This window comes from Rattus norvegicus, chromosome X (assembly GCF_021556685.1).
Source record: "Rattus norvegicus strain SHRSP/BbbUtx chromosome X, alternate assembly SHRSP_T2T, whole genome shotgun sequence".
NCBI classification, from domain to species: domain Eukaryota; kingdom Metazoa; phylum Chordata; class Mammalia; order Rodentia; family Muridae; genus Rattus; species Rattus norvegicus.
Window position 1 is genome coordinate 102,758,538 of NC_141554.1, and position 9,618 is coordinate 102,768,155.

At 35.6% G+C, this 9,618-nt stretch overlaps 1 pseudogene; it reads right to left on the reverse strand.

The window, feature by feature from the left end:
• Nucleotides 1-1,963: 1,963 nt before the first annotated feature.
• On the reverse strand, nt 1,964-2,855 carry Mtap-ps1 (methylthioadenosine phosphorylase, pseudogene 1; annotated as a pseudogene).
• Between the last annotated feature and the right edge of the window lie 6,763 nt (nt 2,856-9,618).

Genomic DNA, 9,618 nt, shown 5'->3' on the forward strand with positions numbered 1-9,618 from the left:
TTTTTTGATGACTTCTGGTTGAAAGTCGATTTTATTCAATATTAGTATGGTACTCCAGCTAATTTCTTTAGGCCATTTGCTTGAGAAGTTTTTTTCCAGTCTTTTACTATGAGGTAGTGCTGTCTTTCTCTTTGAGATGTGTTTCCTGTTTGCAACAAAATACTGTGTGCTCTTTGTTTATCAAGTCTGTTAGTCTATGGCCTTTTTGGGGAATTTAGTCCATTTATGCTAAGATATATTAAATTTTAGTAATTGTTACTTCCTATTATTTTTGTTGTTATAGGTGGAATTATGTTTATATGTCTCTCTTCTTTTGGATTCATTGCAAGATTACTTTTTCGCTTGTATTAAGGTAGAGTTTCCCTCCTTATGTTGTAGTTTTCCATCTATTATCCGTTTTAGGGCTGGATTTTTAGATAGATATTGTGCAAATTTGGTTTTGTCATGGAATATCTTTGTTTATGCATCTATGTTAATTGAGAGTTTTGCTGGATATTGTATTCTGGCCTGGCATTTGTCTTCTCATAGGGTCTTATGACATCTACCCTGGATCTTCTGGCTTTCATAGTCTCTGGTGAGATGTCTGGTGTAATTCTGATATGTCTGCCTTTGTATTTTACTTGACTTTTTTCCCTTACTGTTTTTAATATTCTTTCTTTGTTTTGTGCATTTGGAGTTTTGACTATTAAGTGATGGGATGAATTCCTTTTCTGGTCCATCTACTGAAATCTGTATGCTTCTTGTATGTTTATGGGCAACTATTTCTTTAGATTAGGGAAGTTTTCTTCTATAGTTTTGTTGAAGACATTTACTGACCCTTTATCTAAGCAGTACACAGGTTAAAGTTACATTAAAATTTTGTTCTATTTTATCAATTTATTCGGGCATCTATTTAGTGTTATTCAGCAAAATAAGAGACAGTGCCCTGCAAAGAATTATCCTACTTAACGAAGATTTTAAAAGCTTATTTCATTTATTTATATGTAAATACATATTAATGTTAAACTCCTTTTACCTCACATGGCATTTTTATTTACTTTTTTGGCTGATAGTTACCTGATTTATCTTGAATCACATATACAACATAGTTATAATATAGCCATCTTTGTTTCACCACCAAAAGAGTTTCAAATTCCTTAAAGTCCATTTTAAGTTTTCCAACTTTTTTACTTGATTATACTTAAACTTTTAAAAAGGCACAGTAAAAGATTGACCATTTCTTTGTGAGAAAACATTGTTATATAGCCTAAGTATAACATTAGCACAGTAGATCTAATTTCTTTAATATACTTATAGTTTCGAATATTTTGCTATGATTGGTAATGTCCTTTACATATGATTCTTTGAATGAATCTCCCACAACTTCTTCAAGAGCAATCCCTCTCGTACCAAAGTACTTTAAGTATTTTTAAACTTCAGAGGCATGGTATAAAACTGCCTCTGGAATAATGATGCGAATTTACAACCATATAGTCTCATTTTGAGCTAATATTCATTCTCTTTTTTGTTTGCTTTTTATTGAATTTTTTAAGTTTACATTTCAAATGGTACCCCTTTCCCGGTTTCCTGTCCATAAACCCCCTATCCCACCCCTTCCTCCTACTTCTAAGAGGTTGTTCCCCCACCCACCCACCCCTTCTTACCTCTGCCCTGATATTCACCCCACACTGGGGCATCAAGCGTTGGCAGAACCAATTATCAGTGTATGAAAGTGGATGTTCTCTCCAGTCTTAGTTGTCGGTATAATAGGAAGAAATGAAATTGATGTGTTCTCCAGCTTTGTTCCCTTATATTTCTACAGCCATCTGTTTTCCTTCCGGGTCCCATAGGGGTCAGGATCTTGGTTGAGTCTCTCAGAGTGTACTCTTTCTTTCCAGGCAGATACATGATGGCTGCCCCTCTTTCCCATTTTGGTTTAAGCAAAATTTCTCAAAGAAGTAGAAAGTCTTGTGTCAGCCATGTCTTAGTATCTTAGTGGTAAAACAGAAAACAGTAATGTGTTCTTTAGGTTACAGAGCATTTCTGACCGTTCCACTGATTCTATTTGAGATAAGATAGTAAGAATTACACTTTTGTCTTTATTGTCATTTTTTTTCATGTTCATTAAACCCCATGAACTGACACTGTTTTCTTCATGCACTTTCCAACCATCATAAACAGTTGCCATGGCAATGCTTCTATAACAAATTCTAGTCTCCTTAGCAAGCACTACTTCTGGAACAATGGTAATATTAATAACACCTGCACCCCAAATGCAGAGTATAAAGCTTCCTGCCCATGAACTGAAACAAATCCCTCAATTGTGACTATTGTCCCATTTGAATTACATCTGAAGTCTAAGCTTCTTACCTGTTTCTATGAGGACCTCTCCTGGTTGGGAACCAAATCGTTCAGTCATTGGGATATGAAACACTTCTCTACCAATGACTTCCATCATTTCTCTGAGGCCTTAGGGATAAACTACCATTGAACTGATCAATGATGACCTTATTGCTAGAATGGATAGCCTTTCTCAAGGATCTTCAAACTGTGGTCACTTTGACATATGCACAGCCCTCTACCTTTAAGGTCCATTTTTTCACTTGATAGTTGACTTTTGAAGGCATGGTGGTGTCTCTTTTGTCTTACAAAAAGTATACAATGTAATCTTTCCCAAAACTAAGGCATTAGATGGCTTTCCAAATGGAGTAACAACATATTTTTTCAGTTCTTTCTTCTAAAACTTATAGATCATCCAAGCGTATTCCACCAATTATTTAAATCTTCTCTGCCATGCAGGCAGCCCTTGAGGAAGGGGACACAGGGGAAGTCTCAGGGTGGGATCTGCAGGAGACCCAATGTTGAACTCTTTTCATGAAATTTTCTTGTCAAATATAATCCAGGCTATTAGTACTATGTAACATCATTTTTATTCATCAGGTGTAATTTTGACAGTCCCTCTCATGAGTTTCTGAGTGGACAGTATATTACATTTATAGTTAGAAAAACAAATTGACAGCAACATGATGCCAACCCCTTGCTGAAACACAGACATCCTTCTAAATAAAAATTTTGAATTTATCTTGAATATTCTAATTTTGAAAATAAAAATCAGAAAAGAAATTATTTCTTTATTGAAATAAATCAATACTGGAAGCTGCATAATATGTTAAAATTCCAAGAAGTCATCAAGAAACAAGCAGTATGCAAACCTGGCAAGTGTAAGTGCTATAGAGTCAATCAAATCAGGGATCAAAGTAGCTTCCAAAGATATTCTTTCATCTACCAAGAGGAACATATAATTATGCTCAATAGATATTAACTGAACAACAGGTGCCTAAGAAAACAATGTATTCTAGCTACAGACATTTTCAGATATTTCCTAAAATCTGATTGTGAATTGAATATATATATATATATATATATATATATATAAACTAAGAAATAATAATTCAATTTAAAACTGCTATTAATAATGTATTTAGGAACAAAGGCAAATGTCAGTCCTACCAATTGGTGTACTGATGAATGTCTTTATCACTAAAAAATTAAATCTTGTCCTAAAATGTTGGATAATTAATACTTTTCAAGTAAATAGAAATAAATCAGTATTCATTGCTATTACAATAAAATATATAAAAACAAAAAAGGGAGAACATTCATTTCTTCAGCACATTTAGGACAGACAGTTGTGAGAAGAACTAGAATTTTTAGTTTCACTTTGACCTAAGATAGTAACCTAGTTATAGTGATCAACAAAGCAAATATAGTAGGATGTGATGATCCTGTTCCACAAAATACTATATGCAATATACTGTCATGGCAACATTTTATGTGGAAGAATGACTGTGACAGTAGATGTTTTTAAAATGTTAATCTGTACTATTCGTAGTGTGACGTGGACCAGAAAGCAACTTGTAATAAGAAGACAAAATTTAAGTTAAAAAGAAACCTAGGTCTACTGTTGTTAGTCTATGAAATATATTATTTTGAGTGTAATTCAAAAGAAATAAAAGTCATATAAAGCTGGTATGGATGGTAGGATGGTTATATTGAAGCCAAGGAAGACAGGAAAAATTAAGAAATGGGATTACACATGTATATTATAGTGTGAGAAGCCTCCAATCAGAACCGAGGAATCTGAGTCTTCCTTAAAACTCTATGAAACTATTAACAATCCCTTTGGCTTTTCATTATCTCTTTCCCCATTTTGTAATAAAAGGATGAGATAGGGGCCATATCATTCTTTCAAAATTAATTTTCTATAATTTTATAGATATCAATAACAACAAAGATATTGTCATACTGACTCACTGATAGTAAAGATAAGTAAGTACTGCATGAAGAAAGATTATAGGAGTATAAATTTATCCTATATAATTCATATGTTATCATTAAACAATAAACAATATAGTCAATAATAAAAAATAATATAAAATGTATAGCAATGAATATTATTTATAAAGTTAAAATAGTTTTTAGCATGCCATATATAGCGCTGTATGTTGTATAGCTTTCCCACCTATAAACCCAAAACAATTATACTTAGTTTATAAGAATTTATGTAAGAAAACAACATGCTTAGAGTGTTTGAATAAGAGAACTGAAATTGTTCAATTAATAAAAGCTGTAAATGAAATATTTTACTTTCCTCGACTGTAGCTTCTTTCAGGGTATTCCATGATAATTTAACCTTAAATATTTATCAGTTGATGTACATATTTATGCTCCTTTAATTTTTATATATGTAATTGAACTTTTTGGTTTTTATCTTCTACCTTAAAATGTATAAATTTTCATTAAAGATTAACATTGACAGATGAAACTTAGAATCAGTATTTGTGCTATGAAATGCTAGTTTTGAACAATGAAAAAAATGTTATCCCATTAAAAATAGTTCCGTTTTTTCTCAGTTTTTAATAGAGAAAAATATCCAATATGCTATTTCTACATATCCAAACATATTAACAATCTTATTAAAACATCATTTCATGGATATTTATCTATTCACAATTGAAGGCCATAATTCTTTCTTCAAGGCTCCAGAACTGTTTTCTGTTTTTTAAATATGTGCAATGGACTAGCAAGTTTCCCATTCAAGACTATATATCTATAATCGCATCTTCTTTCCAATCCTTCCCACCACTACCACCACCACCACCACCACCACCACCACCACCACTACCACCACCTCAGACACACTCTTCCCTACAAAACGTTTATCAGTCTTCTCTTAAGATTTCTCTTATACTTGCATGGTCAGGAGTAGAAGTGTTAGAGCTTGAATCAATAGAAACAGTGGGTTATGGGAGTACAGTTTGCCTGCCAGAGAACAATGGCACCTTCACTACACAGCAGAGTAATAAGTTTAGCAATTCTGGGAAAACATAGAGAAAGGAAAAAATTGAGAGCTGGGATCAGAAGTAGTGAAACAGGACAGTTAACAATAAGCTCAGTAGATGGAATCAGTCTTTTATCTCTTCTGTCAATATCTCAGTGGACAACACTGATCTCATGGAAACCTATTGTAATCATGGCTGTTATGCATGTGATTATTTTATGACATAACATTTTGATTAAATTCAATTATGATTCAAATAAAGTATTTTTAGAATATAATACTCATGCATGCATCTTCAGAGGATGATTTTTCCTGTAACAAGTGTTGAGTATATGCACATTTATATGTATATATGACATCTTATCTTTGCTCAATGATAAAACATATAACCATAATGCAATTTTCAGCTCCTTGGATATCACATGTATAATCTATTCATGAGAAAAGGTATTTCAAGATGAAATATACAAAACCTCATTACAGATCAGCATCAACAAATGGATTTTTCATAAATATTAATGATAAGGAACTTTGATCTCTAAATCAGATGTTTCCCCACACATAAGAAATTCCGTTCTTTTTATTTAGTGTTCTGTGAAAAAGTTTGTAGTTATATTTTTGGGTTTTCAATACATTTGGAGGATGTTAATTTTTTCATACCATTTGGAAGATGTTTATTTTCTATTTTTAATGTAACTGCATTCATAATATTCTGTTTTATAGCTCAGTATATGAACTCTAAAATATATGCTCTTTGACCTTTTACAGAAAATGCATGCTATCTTCCTTCACAAAATACTGGGAAAGTTGTTGGAGAAAAGGATCCATAAATGTAAAAAGTAGTCTTGTCCTCAGAATGCCACAAATAGAGAATTAGCATTTGCTTGAGGATGCCTATTTACTATACTACAAAAATGAAACAATACATGTTCTACAGATTTTAAATAGCACCTCAAGTTACTTCTATTATCCTTAAGCAGTAGCAAAAATGGGACATGGGATTTAAATATATGTCATTAAAAAACTGAAACTTATGACTGTATAAGAACCTTCGGTAAGAATATCTCAAAGTAATAACATCAAAATATATTTTAAAAAAGAAAAATCTTCAATACTCATCTTCAATATAAGTATAAAAATGTCGAACTTTTATTTTTTATAGTACCTAGACTCTCCCCTATGTCCATATTAGTATTAAACCAGATTATTAAACATAATTATAGAAATATGTAAAATGTATATGGTCTTCTGGAGTTTGGTAACAGGAAGAGAGGTAGGAGTAAAAACAGTCTATAAGGAAGTCATATAGGGAACACATATGAAGTGACATAGCTTACTTATACTGTCAATTGGGAGATGATACATGGCCATATCCATTGGCCAACTATACATAGAAGCTTAGCTATAAAGCAAAAAATCTATATGGCCAGGACTATACTTGGTACATATGTCAAGCAGAAGACATGCTCTGTGGTGGGTGGAATATGCTTGTCCCAGGGAGTGACACTATTTAGAGGTCTCCCTTGTTGCAGCAGGGATGGCCTGGTTGGAGGAAATCTGTCACTCTGGGTCTGGGCTTTAAGATCCTCATCATACCTGCTTAGAAGCCAGGGTTCTCCTAGCTATCTTTAGAACAAGAGGTGGAACTCTCAACTACTCCAGCCCCACATCTACCTGGACACTGCCATGCACCTGTCTTTGTGGTAATGGACTGAAACTCTGAATTTGTAAGCTACCCCAAATATGTAGTCTTTTACAAGAGTTACCTTGGTCATGGTGTCTGCTACCAGCAGTAAAACCCAAACTAAGACATGCCCTGTGTATTTTAAATGATCTCAGGTTATGATTTAACTAGTCAGTCATTATTTGTAAAATACAGTCACTTGTAGAGGGCCGCAATACGTTCGCCACCACTAGATGGCGCTGTCTTCCACTGTGCCCCACGTGGTAGGTCAGGATAGACTCCGCCATTGCAAGATGGCGCCAACCTTTGCCGCACCAGTCGGCCCCCCCTTTCTGGAAGTTAACTGTGCACATGTACAAGAGTGCCTTCGTGCCAGGTCTTTGCCCACTCAGGGGCGTGCCTTATGAGATCATGGGTAACAACCAATCAGGTGTGGGTGTGCCGCACGAGGGTTTTATAAGCGCCCCATGTTGGTGCGGCGTGGCTTTTCCTCTTCTAAGATTAATAAAGTGGTCACAGTAAGGATTTCTAATGTCTGCGTGCTCCTTGCTGGCGAAAAGTCGCGCGCGGGACATTTGGTGCCGAAACCCGGGACACAGAAAGCTACATCATCGCCGGTGCCAAGAGGAAGCCTCCGTTTCACGGAAGAAATCCAGAAGCTGTGGAATGCAGCTAAAAAGAACTCTGAGAGACAATGTTTAGCCCTGATCTACTCCAGCTCAGTCCCCTGCCGGACACGGCAGGTGCCGCTATGGTTGCTCTGGCAACCCTCGAGTTGTTTCTATTGACCTTTGAGTTTCTAGCTACTGCCAAACGGCGTCAGAGGTCGCGTGGGAACTGCCCAGCTATAACAGCAAAGCGGAGAGTGTTGGGGGAAGGGCAAAAAGCGTCAGAAACAGAGGATAGTGAAAAGTTACAACGAACTGATCGATCTCAAGCACCAGACCCTTCCCATTTGGAAGTAAAAGATTGGGGAAAAAACGCCCCGGGTGAGAAGGGAGGAGGTAAAAGGAACACAGTATTTTGAGAGAAAAACTTTGTCTTAGTGCTTATGAAAGGTGTAATTAAGCTCCCGCGCCGGCTCTGGGGATGCCGCGGCATCCAGGCGCTGACGCGACAGCTTTACAGAGTCATACTGATCAGATTTGATAGAGACAGACCGCCTAAAAATTTCTTCAGGAGAATCAAACAGAAGGACATCTCAGTGCCCGTGCACAGCCTGATAGAGTTAATGTAATTGGGTTGTGAGTAAAAATACTCAGGGCTGTGTTTCACTTCCATACCATTGGCGAATGTCGGTCATACTGCTCAGATAATATCTCTCAGTATCTTACAGAATTGGGTTTCAACACGTTGGTGGACTAGTCCAAAAATTGAGACAATCCATCGCCCATATCAACTCCACTCGAGTGGATAGTCGCCGTGAACAACATCTGGCTTTTTCCCCTCTTTGTCTATTGTTTGTCTCTGGTGCACCAAGATGTCCCCATGTCTGTCAGTGTATGTCTGTGGTTTTTGTTTCTCGTTGTCTAAAAGTTTTATGTTTCATGTTCAAAAGAAAAAATGGTAAAAACTTTATCTGCCGGTCGTACACACCTTGACTTGGTTTTAACTCGTTTCAAAAAAGAACAAATGAATAAAAAACAGTTTCAATCAGGTCTTTGAAGCCCTGTGCCTAGAGCCAGGTGTCTAGATTAGCTGGAGAAGCCGCCCAGAAGCTAAGCGTATACACGAGCTGATCTTAAAAGCGCCAACAGCTTCTTCATATAAGAGTTGATAGCTGTTTCTCTTAAAAAAAAAATCCCTGACTTATTACTTGACTCAACAGGTGACAAGGTGCTTCTCTTAAAATTATAGGTAAAAGGGTAAAAATGATGTTTGGTCTATATATTAAAGATAGGTGTAGCCACTTCAATTTTGTTTCTCATTGGTTTTAAATGTATAAATATGCTCTACTTGCCTTGGTTATGGACTATTGGCTTTCAAGTTATTAGATATGGTTAAAAAGGTATAATATTGATAACAGAAAGTTGACATAAAGCTGGTAATCTAGATGGAGTCATTCTAGATAACATGTGACATGAGCCAACCCAGGAAAACAGGTCTAAATTGAGGTAATATTTTTATAGAACTCTTATCCTAAAAACCAGGCTTCTAAAAGAATTTAGGACATTGTCCCTTGTTGAGGTATTAGAGACCACACCATTGTGCGTCCAAATGTAAGAATTGACAGTCAAACTTTGTAACATAATAGATAGACCTGGGGTGCCTTAGAGACTAGATTGTTTGTTGGAGGTTGAGTTTTGCTTTCCAAAGTTGTGGCTTGCCCTAAAGTTATCTATATTCTAATGCTAATTTCCACTGCTCAGAGAACAGCTGCCTAGTCACATACTCAGAACTCAGGTGACCTCGGGGCTGTGTTCTGGTGTTACAAAGAGAACTTAAAGATTGTGGTTTAAGATTGCCAGTGTTACATTGACTAACTCAAACTTATTTTTAATTAAGGAAAAATCAAACAGATAGAGATTGTTACAGGATTTATAAGGATTGATGAGGTTTTAGAACTTGTGAGAGCATTACAGCCAGTTTCCTTACTCCAACTGCCATTTCAAGA